The sequence below is a fragment of the Micropterus dolomieu genome, linkage group LG21, assembly GCF_021292245.1.
Source record: "Micropterus dolomieu isolate WLL.071019.BEF.003 ecotype Adirondacks linkage group LG21, ASM2129224v1, whole genome shotgun sequence".
Classification (NCBI taxonomy): Eukaryota; Metazoa; Chordata; class Actinopteri; order Centrarchiformes; family Centrarchidae; genus Micropterus; species Micropterus dolomieu.
The window spans coordinates 14,038,136-14,056,082 of NC_060170.1; positions in this window are offsets into that span (position 1 = coordinate 14,038,136).

Here is a 17,947-nt window from a genome sequence, read left to right on the forward strand (position 1 = left end):
AAATATAGCAAAAATTCGATCTATGTTAACTTTTAAGAACACCGAGACCATTTTACACGCCTTCATCTCATCACACCTGGATTATTGCATCAGCCTTTTCACCTGTTTAACCCAAAAATCTACTGATCGACTCCAGACTGTCCAGAACTCAGCTGCCAGGCTTTTAACCAGAACAAAGAAATATGACCACATTACTCCTATTTTAGCTTCATTACACTGGCTCCCAGTATGTTTTAGAATTGATTTTAAAATTCTATTGATCACTTTTAAAGCTCTTCATGGCCTCTCGCCTTGTTATATTTCTGAACTTTTAGTCCCATACGCACCAGCACGTACCTTGAGATCCTCGGGCAGAGGTCTGTTGTCTGTTCCAGAGTCTCGACTGAAAACTAAAGGGGACAGAGCGTTTGCTGTCAGGGCCCCGAGGCTCTGGAACAGCCTGCCCGAGGAAATCAGGTCAGCTGAGTCAGTGAACTCTTCTTAAAACATACTTTTATAGGAGATCCTTTGCCGATCTTATTTGACTTTATTTTATCCCTTTTATTTTATTCTATTTTACTTATTTTATATTTATCTTAAACATGTATTTTAGTCTTTTCAATGTTTTCATGCTTTTATCTTGTATTGTTTTTGTATTATTGTCTTTTGGGTATTATTGTCTTTACACTTTTAAAGCACTTTGTAACTTGTTTTTGAAAAGTGCTCTACAAATAAAGATTATTATTATTATTATTATTACTAGCCTGACTCCACCTTAGAGAGAGGGGAATCCACAGTCCTTGCTGTGTGAATAAAATGCATACCAAAGTTCAGCCAACAAGGCCTCAGTAGTCTGAGTTAGCAAGATCAAGATGGTATTTTACAAAGCTTCTGTGTTTTTATAATAACATTTCTTGTGTTTAGAGATGTGGTTGAACGCTCAGAAAAGCCATGTGTACATTTGAGATAAGATTATTTAGTTTCAACTCTTTAAGCAGCTTTAATAAATGTTTTTCTATTTAAATTGAATAACATGACTACTTGTATGTGAAAGGGGTTGCTTGCGGGGATGAACAGAGATTATTATCCCCAGGACCATGCAGTTCCTCTCAGCCCTTAAGAGTGTTTAACTTCTTTCAGCTCATTGCTCTGGTTTTATGGCCTGATTTACTGTTTTGTTTCATTCTCACCACTGTCATCAGGAGGCTGTTTTTTGTTGGGGTTTTTTACAGAGAAGGTTCCAAAAACCCACTGTACACGACCTGCTCAGCATTAAAGGGCAGACAAAGTTAGGAACTAGCTGGTGAACTAGCTGGGACTAGTGGGGTATAAAGTGTGCTGCATTTTGCTACTGGGCACTATCAAAAGGCTTTAAGGCAGTCAGGGATACAGAGTTGTAATTGTTAAAACAAGAATTTTTATTATTGTGGTATTCTGAACAGTTCTCAGTGTAACCTTGGTGGTTAAATGTATTGTTGCCACACCTTCAACCCTGACAGATGGATTATTGTCAGTCTCCCAACACATTATGATTCATTTGAAAGCTAAGCTGTGCAGCCTGTCCTCCCCAGAAAAAGTAAGTAATTTGTTCTGCATGGTATTACAACCATTACGACCCATATTTACTACAGGTGCTCCAATCAATCAGTCACCGATGAATCGGTCACCAATCGTAATCGGCCGATAATGGCTTTAACTAGTTTGATCAGTGGTCTCTAAAAAGGCCGATCAGATGATGCAATACTCGCCGGACAAATTTATTTTCAAATCTCAGTGATGACAGCAGAGATGGGGACTCGAGTTTGAGACTCAAGTCCGACTTAAGTTGCATAGTCTCATGCTCGACTTGAGACTCATCCTCAAAAGAGTACAGACTTGACTCGGACTCAAGGTGCGGGACTCGTGAACAATGTTTATTTTTAGGAAACGTCTGATGAGCTAGCTGTTATTCCCCTCCCTGCGTAACCTATAACCTGCCTACATAACACGTAGAATCGAGAGGAGAACAAACAGCGGCAACTGCTGTGCAATTCATCATAAACTCTGGCTTTAAAACTTCATACAAGACCCAAACAAAGAAGCCCTGAACGCAAAATAGGTTAATAACCTGAGGTTAGTAAACATGTTTAGCTCAGGATTGGCCATCTAATGTTAGCTAGTTTCTTTAGCTTCAACCTACGAGAGGTTTACTCTGACTGTTGTTCGTTATGAAAAGATGAATGAGCTTTTGTTTGCTTGCCAAACTTTTGGTGGTCAATTAATGTAATCATTTATGTCCTGCTGGCTGCCATTACGTTAATTATTAACGGTGGCTGCAAACAGGTTACAGGTTTATTGTTGATCACGTAACGTTACAGTTTCATTTAGTTATAACTTTACACTGGTTTGACAGTCAGGGGTGTGTGTTTTAGATTGTTTGTATTAGTTGTAGATGCATTAGGCTACATGGTTGTGCTCTGTGAAAACAGGTTAAAGGTTTATTGTTGATCATTTAACGTTACAGTTTTATTTAGTTAACGTTACACTGGGTTTGGGAGTGTGTTGACTTACAGTAGGCTAGTTAGTAAGCTGTCAATAATTGCATTGCACATTACATGGTTGTGCTCTGTAAGTGAAAAACAGGTTACAGTTACTTTGCAGTTTTATAAACAGCCGGGATTGAACGCAGCAGGTGATACAATATTCATTTTAACCATGAGTGAGTTGAGACTTGACTTGGGCTCTAGCTCAAAGACTTGTGAGTATCTCTGGATGACATGACTCCTCTCTGTAGCCCACTCTCCCTCTCTCTACTCCTCTCTCTACCCCCTGTAGCCCACACAACCTGCCTGAGCTTTCCAGAACAAAAGCGGCTACTTCAGAGTTTATCATTGACTCATGATGCCTGTGCTCCCTAAATATTTTGGCTGTAGCCTTTTTTGTTGAAGTTTTTATAGTTGAAGTAAATTTATAAACATGCTGTTTGTTCTGTTTTTGTAGTTTATTCCACAGGAAAGCTATATTTGCTAAGCTATAAGATGTTTACAGTAACCAGGCGAAGGCTGCTATGGTTTAAGTCTCTAAGACAGTGGGAGTAGAATTTGTTGCCCGTGTTTCCTGGCAATAAAATAAACACTTGTCATTTCATGATACTTTATCATCTGTTAATTTTAATACTTAATACATTGTTTACACCAGACTTATGTAATGTGCTTATTAGAACCCAAACCACGATTGTTCCCTAAACCTAACCAAACTGCGTAGGTTTCACAATGTTAACCCGTGTTTAATGTCATGTGACTTGTGTCGTGTGACTTACGTAACGTAGTTAGGTACGGAAATGCTCATATGTGTCGTTTCAGAGGGATGGACATATTACCTTTTTTGTCATTTAGGTTGGTAGACTAGTTGGAGCTGTGTGTTGTTTTGACATTAATTTAAAAACATACCCATCCTTCCACACGTCTTTCCTCTACCATTTCTTTTGGCTTCCATTTTGCCTGCCTCAACTTCTTACATTTAATTCCTATCAATAACGCCTACACTTTCCTCTCATCCTCCTCACTGATCCTTCCCCCTTGCTTTTCAAACTTCCTCACTTCTCGCTTCCTCTGCAGCACCTACCTCCATCTCTCCCTCTCTCCCATTAGACTATATGTTGTAAGCTCTTATGTAACTCCACAGTGTACTCTATAGGTGTCTCTCACTCGCTTCCCTTCCGTGTCTCTGTCGCAAAATCTCTGTAATCCTTTATGCCTTCTGTGTCTCAGGGCTGTCTGATTATGGCTATGGGGGTGTTTTACCAAAACGGCTGCCTGAGCCTCTGTTTGTGTGTCTAACTGGTTGAATGGATGGTTTGTTAGATAACTGTCTGGCTGACTGGATAGATGGATGGATAGATTGTTTGGTTGGCTGGCAAACTGAATGACAGGTTGGCTATGAAGCTGATGATTAGATAGCTGTCCATCTCTCTGGCTCGCTGCATGTGTGTATCTGCAGAACGGTGGACTAAAGGCACGTGCATGTGTGCGTGTGTTTGTGCGTATCCCCTTGTATCTGCTGCTTTTCTGTCCATCTGCATGCAGGTTCCTCCATATACTTGTCTTCTTCTGAATTCCGTCCTCAATTTTCTCACCGCTTTCCTCTATGAGTGGAGGAGGAGAGAAGAGGAGGCTGGGTGATTTGGCATCTTTACATATTCAATATGTGTGTGTGTGTGTGTGTGCATGTGCATACAGTGTATTGTTGAGTTGTTGTTTTTTTTTTGTTGTTGTTTTATCTCCTCCTAGCCTCTCCATTGGAGCCCATCAGTTTCTGTAGATATTTTGGCGACGGGTCTCCTCTCATGCCACCCACTACTGATCATAATATGACAGCTTCTGGGAACGAACAAACACACACACGCACACACACACAGCGTGTTATAGCATCGTACCCTCTTGTTTAATTCTTAAAGCGCCACTGGGATCCTGGCAGCTTAACCTCATCTATCTGTTAATACTGACATTGCATGTTAAAAAGAGAGTGTGTAGCTGTGTGTGGAAGTGAGTTTGTGTGTATGTATGATGATGTGTGTTTGCTGTCAATCACACATCAGTCACACATACGCAGTACTGACAGGTGTCCTGGAAGTCGGTCCTGTTTTCACTCAAAAACAACCCAGAGGTTGCTTCGACTGTAATCTGAGTACAAAGAGGAACTGGTGCATTGGCGCAAAAACTTTCACAAGCATTCCTTTTCAGCCACACAGCTAAAGCGAAACTCTGAAAGATAGTTACCCTGCTATCGTTTGGAGAAGATCTTAACCTCTAAATCTGTAATTTGTAAATTTGCTAAAATCAAGTGTTTATATATATCATCTTTCAAATTATGTTTGGTGCGGGGGTGCAGTGGTTAGCACTGTCACTTCACAGCAAGAAGGTCATGGATTCAAACCCCGGTTTCCCTGGCCTGTGTGGAGTTTGTATGTTGTCTGCGTGGGTACTCTCTGGATGCTCTGGTTGTCTGTCCAGGGTGTACCCCACCTTTTGCCTGATGTCAGCTGGGATTGGCTCCAGCCCCCCGCGACCCTCTACGCAGGATAAGCGGTTGGCCATGGATGGATGGATCTTTCAAATTATTCTGATGGTGTAAGTTTTTGGTTTTAGAAAAATGAGACAATACTGGTGAAATTTGGCAGTGCAATCTATTGGTTGTTGTTGTCATTCCCTGTCAGTTCACCCTGGTCTGATTCACTGGGAGTATAGATTAATGCAGTGATTACCAAACGGGTATATGCTTACTCCAGAGGGTACTTCTGCAGTTACCAGGGGATTTGTGGAAAGATTGTGGAGTAGTTTAGCCGATTAGATTTTTTATTTATTAGGATTTGTAATGATCAGATTTTTTGTATTTGTCACACTGAGCAATATGTCAGCTATGATGGGCAGATTGCACGTAGCATACACCTGACTGGCTGTACCACCTTCATGTCACCTGCTGCTAGTGAAAATCTGTGAAAAGTAGTAGGCCAGAGAGCAGAAAACTCAAAAACTGCGAAAAGTGCTGATAAAATATTGAAAAGCCCAGCTTCTACCACTCCAAGTGTAATGAATGCAACCAAATCTACTGAAAAAAACAACAACAACAAAATAATCAAATCCATTCTAAGATTACATCCTCTACAATAACAAAATAATTATAACATTAATCATTTTATAATTTAAAATCCCTTTAAAACACCACATTTTGAACATTTGGGGTAATGATGAAGGGACACTAAAGTTCATCTTTGAGAGCCACTTGGAGTCACAAGTCAGAAAGGCTCAAATGCAAATACTTGTTTTTACTGCTTTAGTTATTCTAATTTTATACTGGTAGTGAAAAACAAACATTTAGTAACAGTCAGCAAAATTAAATACACTAAAGCCCATTTTGATATCCTGCGTCTCTAAAGATCAAGATTCAGTCTGTTCAGTTAATTTAAGTTTTAACATGTGCTGTTCGGAGTACCTGCTACCACTACCTTCATAATGAAAAAGCCTGTGGTGTGATTTTATGTTGACAGTAGTTTGTTTTGGTATAAACAGAAGAAGAGCTGGGTGATTATTTTCAGCTGTGATACCCACTGTAATTGCAGCCTAAAACACAAACAAAACATCACAACCAAAAAAGACTTAAAATTCAGCACCAGAAAATACAAAAGGAAATACATCACCAAACTACACACCCTGTAACTGAAAAGTGATGTCTGGGAACTGTAATACAATAAGTGTTTACCACCTAAGATGTCATCCACATTTTTCTTTTAACTAGCTTGAATATAATTACTCCAAAACATGCTGTTCAGACCTTCAATTTATTTTATACAATGCCCTTAAAATGGATTGTACCATTTTGTACCCCCTCCATGTCTTCTAACTTACTAGCTGTCCCCTGGAAAACTCATTAGACAGACTATTCTTTGTGATCCAATCCGCCTCTGTTGCTTTCTCTATTCTCCACTCGAATAGTCCTGTTCACCCCCCCCCCTTCTCTCCATCCCTCCCCACATGCCACCTCCATGCTGGAGGACTCATTATGCAGACCAACTCTCCCTCTGTCTCTCTTATCACTCTCCACTGGAGTACTCATTACTTTCTCTGTCCCTTTTCTTTTTTCTCTCACTCTCTCTTCCCTTATATCTTAATCTCTGTCTAATAATACACACACATACACAGTCATACACTGCACATTCATTTTTGTACTGCGTTTTACACAGATAACATCACTCGGAGTCAACATTTGGCACATATTGATTTTTAACCAACAGCACAATAAATACTGTTTACTATGTGTTTATCAGTACTGTATGTGTGTGACTTAATCTAAATGTTCAAATTGACTAATTTGTACTGTAGATGTTTGCATGTTTGCATGATATCTGTTTGAGTTTCTGCATGTCTGCATATCTGTGGGAATTTGTCTCTGTGTACATGTGTGCATGTGGCAAGTGAGACTGTGTGACGTTTGAAAGAATGAAAAGAATGAAATACAAGCTAATTCTCACAAATGAAAAAGGTAACTTCATAAGCAATGAAAATGCACTCTTGCTCAAATGTGATTGGCTAATACTACTCGCACTGCAAACGGACTACCAATGGAAACCGGAATGATTCAGACACCAAAGTGTCACTCGCCTATACAGATTCTACATTTGCATCTGTTTATCGAGATTTATTTCTATACTATGTTTTAGCATTTATCTTTATCTGTAATTGCAACTCATGGCCACAATAGCCGCATTCCAGAGAAATTTACATAGAGTCACTTTAGGCTAAACTTAATAGTTACCTTCTACCATTTTACATTTGATATAGATGCAGAAAAAGCTGGACTCTTTTGTTTGGCTTATTTGTCTGAGAGCCCTGAAGGAGAAGTGCTGCAGGCTATAGTAGACATCATCTGTGCAGGGACTGTCAGCAACAAACATCTGCACCCAACAAGCATGGTAATGTTTTGTTTTTGTCAAGGAGACGGAGAAGCTTCAGTGCCACCCAAGATGATAATTTTGGCTCCTGGCTTCTGCTTGGTAATGGCATCTGAGGGTTGACCTAGGGAGGCAGCTCAAGTTCTGAAACACCATAGCTAAGACCGCACTAAAGCCAGACATGATCCTGATGTCTCAAACAGAAAGGGAAGTGGTCCTGCTTTCTATTCTACATGTTGATTTCACAGACACAACTTCAGCACTGTGTTTGTAGTGTCCTCTATGACCTGAAGCAATTAACTTGCATTATGGCAGCTCTTTACTTCATGCTGGCACAGATCAAGCATAGTGACTTTGCATCATGACAAGCAGCAAATCCACTGGCCTCAAGCTGACTTTCTTTTACTACCTATTGTTTTCCTAGCTAATTTGGAAATGTCGTGGCCCCCAATAATAGTGGTTTCCTCTCAATTTTACACGAAAGGAACTAGACCTAATATACACTGCTGCTTCCATTACTACATAGTATAGTGGCACAAATTGAGAAAAAAGACTTCCATACATTTAGCTTGTATTAATTCTTTATATTCTGTAAACCGCTGATAATTCTTTCATACATTGCAATGACATTAGCACTTTATATGAAGTGTGACATCACTTTTGTTTTTCTGTACACTTTACGGACTTTTCGTCCTTGTTGGTTTTAAAGTTCATGCTCAAAACTAATTCTTGACCTTTGACACAGCAGTAGACAAAATTATTTCAAATCAAGGTCCATTAAGTAGCCATTCTGCAGCTTTCAATCATTTATTGAATAAAATAATTCACACAAATCACTGTTCTTTCACTGAAACCAAAATGTGCATGGTAGACAAGTGGTAAGTGAAAGGTGGGTGTTTTTGTCATTTGGGTGTACTGATCCTTTAAACGTCTCAAAATGCCACTTTCAAACTTTCAAACAACTTGAACAGCTTTCTAGGAAAGGTGTTAGGAAACACATCATAGGTAACTAAAACAAGTAACAGTCAAGCGAGTTTGTCTAATCAGGTCTAAGCTCTAAGATGTCAATGATGCCTTCACAGACCTCACACTGGAACTTGCGGGCCACTTAGAAAAACGTGTCTGTTGCTGCTGTATAGGTATGCTGTACAAGATATGTGTGCGTGCATGCATGTGTGTAAGGTATCTTCGTGGATCAAGTTCCATGGACAGATAAAGATGAGTCCTTCCAAAAGGATGTTATGCAACTAATCACAAGATGACTACTTTAATTAATTAGCTGTCCGTACACCACACATAATAAATACTAATTAGGAGAAATGGAGCAGGCAACAGAGAGAGAGAGACAAAGAAAGAGAGAGAGAGAGAGAGAGAGAGAGAGTGAGAGAAACAAGGGGGAAACAATGAATAAGACAAAGGGAGAAGGGAAGACCAACAGTCCGTAACAGATGTGGTATAAATGTAGTTTAAGGAGATGGATACCTCTGTTACTTCCCTTTTCTGTTCCTGTCTCTTCCTCGCCCACTCCTTTTTACTCCTCTTCTTCCTTTTTTCCATCTCACATTTTTCTTTTTTGTCTCTTTCTCTGAGGGATTAAGATACTTGTGGACAAAAAGCTTTGCAGGCCCAGGAGCTCTGTGCATGTTGTTGTAGAAAGGTTACCATTTACACATGCATGTGTATATTCTGTTTGAGCATGCAGTCTATACACATGGCCATTGTGCCATTTCCACACAGCATATATGTGTGCATGGCTTTCCTCTATAGGGACTGAAATATAAAACAGAATGGGGACTACCATCAGAAGCAAAAAACAAGAAAGGGATCAAACCACATACCATATTTTGAAAGAGACACAGTGTGTGTGAGAGAGAAGGTGCGTGTGTGTTTGAACGTGTGTAAGCTGGAATATTTTTGTTAAATCCTGCTAAAATTAGAATAGAAGGAGGTTTACGGAAGAGAAGAAAATGTGATAAAAATAGACTAGACTAGGAGCATTGGTGATGCCTTTGTTTTTCCAACAAGCCGCTCAACTAAGAAAGGTGATAAAATCCAGTTACAATGTTATATCTAAGTCCTATTCATGGCCCAAACTGGTGGTAATGCTATAACTCCTTCTTGAATTCATCCTGCATCTTAATAAGCACTTTTGGAACAATTTTTCAGCACTAAATAGTTCATTGTAAGATACAACGGTCTTAACCATTCCTTAATACCTCACAGTTCCAAACAGTACAGACAGCAAACAGTGTGGTCTGTACCATAAACACAAGAAGGTAAAGACAGATAGAGAAAGAAGAAAAGGTAAAGATGAAAAGAAGGGAGGTAGAAGGAGAAAGTAAACAAGCGAGCAGAAGTGGAGATTGTGTTATGAATAATAGCCTATTCATCAGTGCTAATTTGCTAGGCTAATGTTCTCGCTGAACTTAATGGGGAGATTAGCCAGGCAAATAAGCACTGATAAATGAGCAAATATGAAGTATGGTGGTCAATCATGGAGCCAGCCATTCATACCAAGATTTTAGTTCAAGTTTAACAATTAATTACCCCTCATGGACAAACTGCCTTGCAATAAACTTGATAACAAATAAAGATACAGAACAGAAACAGCACTAATAAAATGAAGTACATCGGTAAAGGGTGAAAGGAATTTGAAGTGAATCAGGTTGACAGAAGGAGAGATAAATTACAGCCTTTTTTGTATTTGAGTTAGCCAGCAGCTGATTTAGCTTTGGAAATACAGTAGCTCATTACTAAAGATGTATTTTCAATCTGACTTCCAATTATCATGGTTATAGAGTATGTATAACACACAAGTCTCAGTCACCAGAAATTGGATAAAAACTGGAACCAAACTGGAAGAAAGGCATCACATTCCTCTGAACATGTGTGGCTTCTTGTAGGTAGGTAAGTCAATAAGTCACGGTGTTTCCCTGACTGAAGCATCAACATCGACTTACACACAGAAATCTAAAAGGACTTCAGGGGTTCTTCAATTCCTTCATTAATAAGTAACTTAATCATTAAAGTTTTATACATTTAGGTGATGCTCTTCTCCAGAGTGACTTGAGAATGAGCGTAATAGTAGAGTAAGCTAGAATTTCCAAGATCGCAACATTACAAGCAACTGGTAGATTACAAGGTTCAGAGCAACAGTGCCCTGTGACAGAACATCCCCGTGACCCTTAACAGGTCATGAAGCACAAGTCCAAAGAAACAAATAAAAAGAAAAGTTAAGAACCAATGATTGTGACCCCAGTGGGATCCCTGAAGAACATGAAGGATTTATGAATTGTATTTGAAGGGCCACCAAACTGCATCTAATCTGGGGGGTGTGATGTGTCTGGAATGAAGAATAACAGCCTTATTTTCAGGTGGACAGCTTCAGAGATTACACAGCTTAGAGCCAAACTCGTACACATCATTGGACAGGTTTGACAGGAAATCTTGAGTACAGATTAGTTGATCTTTAAGCAGTCATCCATTACTTTGTTTCTTGGATCTTCTGCCTCATACTTTAGAGTCTTCTTTGGTGAGGCATTTGAGGAACATGCGTCAATAGAACCAAGACATGGTTGGTCTACTGTGTTGGACCTGCATTTTCTGCAACAACACATAGCCTATTACTGTCATGGTAGGTGAGCAATCACAAGTGTGAAAAAATTCTCCACAGTTTTGACGGTGTCCACTGGCTCACTGGGTAAATGTGACCATTCAATAGCTGAATTGCAACTGAAAGGGGAGAAGAAGGCAGTCACAGTTGATCAAGAACAAACAGGGCTATTCTGTGAAGAGAAAATGGTCAAAACTTTTAAATGCTCCAATTACCATGTTTCAGAGAAACAGACATTTAAACATTTACCCAAATTTGTATAAGAATGTTGACATGGTTGTAGCATACGCTCTTGGTCTTTCTGGTTTTAAAAATATAAAAGAAAAGGAACTAATTTGTAGCTGATCAGTGTAGAATAATATCAAGTGCTCATGTGCTGACATGTTTTGGCAGGTTACAATGAATCAAATGCATATATAAAAATGCAACAACAATCACAGTTTGTCCTCCTTTGTCATCTAGATGATTCACCATCAACCAGGAATTTAAGGCCAGTGTTTTATACACATAAACTGTATAGCAATTTTCTTCTACTCCCACACATATATTAACACAAAGAGAAAAAAATATTGTTGGTAGCCTGGGGGACTGTTGCATGGGGCTCCCCACCATGCAGAGTGAATAGGAAGATGTACTAAAAGAGATAGAGATATTGTAAATTGCAAGTTTGGATAAACGAAAGCATAGAAAGAAAAATATGTACAATGTGTTGAGTAGATAAGCAAGTTTCTTATAGCAAACAGTCTCTAAAGAATGGTGTCAGTCTGCAATGATGAAAGGTCCTGTAGACAAGATTCAGACTAAAGAATCCAAATTTATCATCAAAATGGAGCCACAGATTTCATATGAAGAGTTTGGAAGACGTAGACATACAGTAAAGGCAAAAGAGGAGAGCCCAGTGATGGATGGATGAAGTTCAATGGTAATGGCTGCACATGCAGATGCAGCGGCCAGCAGCTCCCTTAAACTTCGCTGCATTTTTTATGATTTTGTTCACCTTTATTACACATGCGAGTATGATTACCTATGACAGAAATACACTCATCAACACTGGAAAAGGAAGTGCAGGGATGAGATTGAGTGCAGCGGACCTTGAGATAATCACTGCTCATGGATAGGGCTGGGCGATATGGACCAAAAAGTCATATCCCAGTACTGTTTGACCGTCTTAATTATACTTCATTCTCCATCTTAAGTGTCACTCACTGAATCTCCCTCCTTCAGTTCTCTCACACTCACAGACCTAACATAAGTTACCTCTGCTGCAAACGCCGTCGGCAGAGCCAGATTGAGAAGTCAGAGGCCCCTGGGCACAAAGTTTTGTAGGGCCCTCACCTGCCGACCCACACGCATGCGCACAATCAAGGTTTTGAATTATAGGATATTATTTGTTGGAAACACATCTACTTTATAAAGTGATTTATGACATGAGCTTATTGCATTTATATTAGTATCTGCATTTGTAACAGCCAATTAATGACTATTAAAAGAAACGGAGAGACAGATTTGTCAGTCATGTTATGAGTGTTGCATTGTTTCACTAGAAGGCGCTGGGCAACTCCCCTGTTGATAACAGCGCCACCAATCCACCACAAAAAGGAATCAGCTGACCAGAGTCGAGCAGAGAATTCAGAACCAACGACGGGAGTTCATAATGTGTTGGTCATTTGTCACATGCAATACATGACTTGAATAATAAAAAATCACCCTCATCCCTTCTCCTTTTCTAACAAATAAGCCTGACAATATTCATGACCATACCAACCAACCCGATTTTCCTGAGAGACCCCTGTTGATCCCCTCGGGGATCAGTAAAGTATTTCTGATTCTGATTTGTGATTCTGATTTAACATTGTCCTCTCTCGGGTTTCTCCTGGGTCATGGTTACTCCATGTAGCCTCACAGCTACACGTAACATCTTATTCACTTTTAAATCTGCATCTGCCCCCAAAAACCCATATGGTCTGGCTCTACAGTATTTACACTGATCAACACCTGTAACGTTAAATATCCTCCATCATACAGGATTTAACCTTACACCACATGACTGAAACAATGCTTTTTGGACCACAATATCAATCCATTCCCCTGTTACTGTAAATCACATTATGCAAGCACAAACCTCAAGCCTCATCTCTAATCAAGTTCTATGAATAAGGCTCTTCAATTATTCACACACAAAAACACATCCAGTAAATATGCTACTTCACCGTCGCCACTTAAAGTCAGCCCTCTTTCACTTAAAACTTACAGCCACAACCCGCTTCAGCTCCTCCTGTTTCTCTCCCTCCAGCTGTTGCACTAGTTTAGTTTCACAGTCCCGTTTGCAGTGACAAATGAGCGCAGAAGCAATGCTAATATGTAATAACAGTGCTCGGTGCTTTTCTCACGCACATGGTCGCTGTGGTACCAGTCAGAAAAAAACACCAACAAATATATTTTCCTAGTTGAATAAAGCATAGGACTACAGGTAAAGCAAAAAATATTACCTGTGGATGGTGAATGGGTGATCCACTCTCTGTAAACTAAGTGAGGGAGCCCACCATACCGCCCAAACAATATCACAGGCTGAGGCTGGATATTTCCACTATCGGTACAAGCATCTTCGTTGATTGCCCCGCGCAACACCAGGTCAGACAGCTGATAAATCCACCGTGCGCTGCTGCTGCTGCTGCTACAGCTAGCCTCAGCTTTTGCTGCGCTCACAGACCGTATGGCTGCGCTGCTAGCCTGGGCTTGATGTTATGCTGTGCTGCTAACACAAGCCTCCTCCGGTCCCTGGTTAGCTTGCTCATCATCTTCGATCTTCTACAACTTCTTCACCCTGATTCTCAACCTGGCTCCTTTTGAATAGATGGCACATGTCTCAGTGAAGATCCCTCCCTCTCCTGTTCTTCTCTGTTTCATCTGTGTTTACTACAATCTTCTCTCACTCATTTTAACTACTACAACTACTCCCACAGTCCGCTCGATTCAGTGCTGGGTTATTTGATGACCAACGTTAAGGGTGGGTTGTTACGTGCTTTCCACACTTACGGTTGACCAATAATATAATTCCGTTTAGATAAAAAAAACATTGTCCCTGTACCTAAAAAGTCTGCAGTGTCTAGTCTGAATGACCCCCATTCGAATGAATTGCTCTGATAAACTGGTTCTGCAGCAAATAAAGAACAACTTCCTAGTCAGCCTGGACCTTCACCAGTTTGCTTTCAGAAACAACAGATCCATAGAGGATGCCATCTCCACTAAGCCCTCAGAAAAACAACACCTACATCAGAATGCTGTTTGTGGATTTCAGTTCAGCATTCAACACAATCTCCCCCTTGAAACTCTACACTATGCACCTGGATATTAGACTTCCTCACAACAGACCCCAGAGAGTTTGGATTGGCAGTAACACCTCCTCCACTCTAGTGCTCAACACCGGATCCCCTGAGGGCTATATGCTCAGTGCCCTCCTGTCCACCCTGTACACCCACGACTGCAAATGCCAATTGCAAACCATCGAAAGAACTCTGTTGTGAAGTTGTGAAATTTGTGGAAGATGCCATAATCTGCCAGATTTCAACAATCTTGCATAGTGGTGCAACCTACCCCCATTGTTGATTTTAGGAAGGAGAAAGGAGGCCAAGACACCCACTCCTGTCTGAATCAGTAGAGCTGAGGTGAGGCAGGTCAATAGTTTTAGGTTCCTGGAAATCAGCATCACAGAACCTGACATGGTCATCTCACATTTCCACCCCGTTAAACAATGCTCAGACACGGCTGTATTTCAAAACTAAACTTAAGATGTCAAATTCCTGTGCTAACTTCTTGTTACCTTTCACAGAGGAGCAATAGAAATCACCCTGACTGCAAACATCACAAACTGGCATGGGATGTTCATGGCCCAGGACCTAAGGGCTCTGCAGCAGGTGATTAAAACTGCTCAGAAGATCATTGGTACCCATTTACCAATCATCAGTGATATTGGTGAGGTGCCTGCGCAGAACCCAGAGGATACTTAAAGTTAGGACCCACCCCAGCCACAGCCTGTTCACCCTGCTGCTGTCTGGCAAAAGATACAGAAGTATCTGCTGTCCCACGACCAGACTACAGAGCAGCTTCTTCCCCCAGGATGAGAGATTCCTAAATGCAGCCTCAGCACTGCACAATGTGAAAAAGTTTTATTTCTATGACTTGTTATTTATCCATCTACTGTATATAATTTTTATATACAGTAGATGACAGTATTTTTATATTGTTTTTTGTATCATACAAGTAACGAGTTGCACAGTGAATACTTAGGCTACATCAAGCCTACTAAAGCCTAACAAACAGCATATTAAGACCAATAAAGCAATTTAGTAAATTATGTTAATTGTGGTTGACAAGAAAATACAGTACAACATGCATCAGTGGTTTCCTTTGATGGTTTCCTAACATATTTTGTATAGTGTCCTCAATATTTTGTAAAAGAGAGAGGAGTATCAGTGTGTATCTGCATGAAACCTGCAGACAGCCTCTTTTCATCTATGGTGAAGAAAAAACAGGAATTAAATTTAGTTAAACTGGCAAAACTCTGTCAAAATGTTAATTGATTTAATGTCCTAGGTTTTACTTAAGCCCCTTCTCGACGTCTGGCCTTGTTATGACCTACAAACACTAACGCAAGTACAGTAATGTATTGCTTTTTGCTGTAATGCAGTAACATAGCACATTACTATGTAGAATTTGGTAATATTATACACGTTACAATCTCATGAACGCGCGTTACAATGCATTTTAAGCAGAAATGAAGTGGTGTTTTGTTTTTTTAATAATTCACAAACACCCCAAACCATATTGCCAGCAGAAAAACAAATCCACGAGTAAAAGAGTAACATTATTTCCTGTTGCTGGAATCCAATGGTCAGATTGTAGGCAGGGTGCAAACTACAGGGGAGCTTGGATCCTATTAACAAGACGGAGGTTCCCCTGATGGATTATGCTTGATGGATTATGCTTAAATAGATTTCTATAGGCTATGTGTTTTCTTTAAAGATTTACTTTCATGATTAGATAAGCTGCTGTCAGTTCATCATTGTCGGGAGATTCAAATAATCAGTGACGTAATGCTGCTGTACTTCGCGTAAATGCGCACAGCGCCTTTCTTAATGGGGAGATGTTTCATGCTATTTCGACAAAGACCCACCCAATCCGCGGATAACACTGCACATCACTAGAATCCACCTATGCAGGCAGATCTTACTATCATAATAATGTGCCCATTAAATAGCAGTTAAAGTAACTCATAAGTAATGCAAAAGTAGTGTAAAGCATTACAATTCAGAGACAGTAATATTGTAAATAACTAATTGCTCTCAAATGACAGTACCTAGTAATCTATAATGCATTACATTTTGGAAGTATTGCCCAACACTGCCTACAAATCACATACTCTTTGCTTACTAGGCTTTCTTGTTTTCCTTTTCAGAAGGAAAAAAGGAAAATGAGAGAAATGGAAAACATTTTCAAACTGAGGGGAATCGCTATCTTATTTAAAAAATTAAACCAGCTTTGACACTACTGTTCTGAACCTCAACACTGTTATTTTTTAACTGACAATCTGCATTCACCCCACATTATTCACTATCACACATTAAAGTTAAACTGAAATCACATTTAGTTATTCCTTTTTGTATGTTTAAAATTTGCATTATTAAAAAGACAAAAAAAAAGGTGTTAGATGAAAGATTAGAAACGGGGGCGTGTCCGTGTATGTGCTGGTAGGTAGACCTTTGGTGTGGCAGTGGAACAGATAGACAAAGTAAACAAACTTGTGCTGTAGCTTACAAGTCATGGACAGACAGCTGGTTGTTAGCAGTGGTATTGAAGAGTAAAGACCACATCAGCATCTAAACGGACTTAATCGATATTTGCATGAACGTTAACATGTTGTTTAATGTGTTGAGCTGGTGACCACATATTAGCTATCTAGTTTGCAAACTAATGTTAGCAGTGCGCTTTGTGCAGCTGCCGTTCAGCCGTTTGTAAATACTGGGGCTTCTGTAGCCTATTTCAAGTGGATCCCAGAATAATAAACCAGACAATATGTTTCCAGGAGTCTGGGTCCCAGGCCAAGAAAATTTTATTCCAGTCCCAGAGTGAAAAGCTGAAAGAGGGAATTTCTCTCTGTTAGTAAAAATATCAGCAGTTTTTCCCCAGCTTGTTAAAATAAAAACAAACTTATCTCCAAACTCTTCTCATAACCCCTGGGGTAACTTAGAGGTAAATGCTCCAACACACAGAAAAACACACACATACACCACTTGATTTAAAATGTGCTACTCTGAGCAACTGGTGCATCCCCAGCGAGGAGGATTGCTGGAGCCGTATACAGGAGCCCCGTTTCTAAATGGGGCTCCTCTATCCTGCAACAAGGATTGGCACGAACAATAAACAGAACACAATAAACGGCCAGGCATTTGCATATCAACCATCCCCAAACTAGCGTCGGCCGACCCAGACTCAAAGAGCGATAGAGGCACGTAAATAAAAGAGGAGACAGAAGGAGTTGAAAAACAGAGAGATATGGGGAAATTTGTGTGAAGAGACAGCTAAATTCACGTGTGTGTGTATACACAGCTGTACTGTGGATCACTGTCATTTCCATACGCAAAAATTTTGTTCAAACACACACTCATACTCAGAGACATATTAATTATAATTTCAGAGATAATGTCAATCATTTTGCAGGTTACACCGCCAAAACACACACCATCCCCCTTCTCTCTGCCTCTGCTTCTCTCACTCTTTTCTCATTTTCTTCTCCACTTCTATGTCTACCTCTGTCTTTTTTTCTCATTCTCACACACATGCAGAGCCCCAAAACACACGAACAACGGCGCTATCCGAGGTTGATGGCTGTCACCTTTGTGTACTCAGCCTCTTTCAGGAGCCAGCAATGC